The sequence below is a fragment of the Egretta garzetta genome, unplaced genomic scaffold (genome assembly GCF_000687185.1).
Source record: "Egretta garzetta isolate BGI_Z169 unplaced genomic scaffold, ASM68718v1 scaffold1228, whole genome shotgun sequence".
In the NCBI taxonomy this organism is placed as follows: Eukaryota; Metazoa; Chordata; class Aves; order Pelecaniformes; family Ardeidae; genus Egretta; species Egretta garzetta.
In genome coordinates, this window is record NW_009260521.1 from 25153 (window position 1) to 25683 (window position 531).

The window sequence follows — 531 nt, forward strand, 5'->3', positions numbered from 1 at the left end:
CCTTGGCCCCTGCCCGGCCGCGCACACAGGGATTCGTGTCCTTGCCCCTCCGTCACCGGGGCAGCCTTTCCCTGGGACAGGCGCTCGCCTACCTCTGGTTTTTTTCCTTAACACATCTGGGACGCGATCAGGGTTTCCTCCGCACGCACAGGACGACTTCCTTCGTTATTAGATTTTAGCCCCCGAAGAGCAAATTAGGGGACATGAATATGCAAATTAACGCACCAGAGCCTCCCCCGGAGGGGATCAAAGCTGTGGTGACATTTGGCTTCCAACTCTTTGCACTTTGGGGGGAGGGTTCCACCTCCTTTAATTTGTTTTTTGCACTGGAGAGCACTAACAATAAAGCTCCCGCAGAAGTTGTTCTTTCTGCTTGCTCGTTTGTGTGCGTTTGGGCTTTTTTTAAAATAATATTTGCACCATGTTGACGAGCCGCCAGCCGAGGGGCTGAGGCTTTTCCAGCCAGTGCTCAGGTGCCCCCCCAGCGATGCTCTGCCCGTCCCCGCGACGCCGCAGCAGGCGGGGACACCC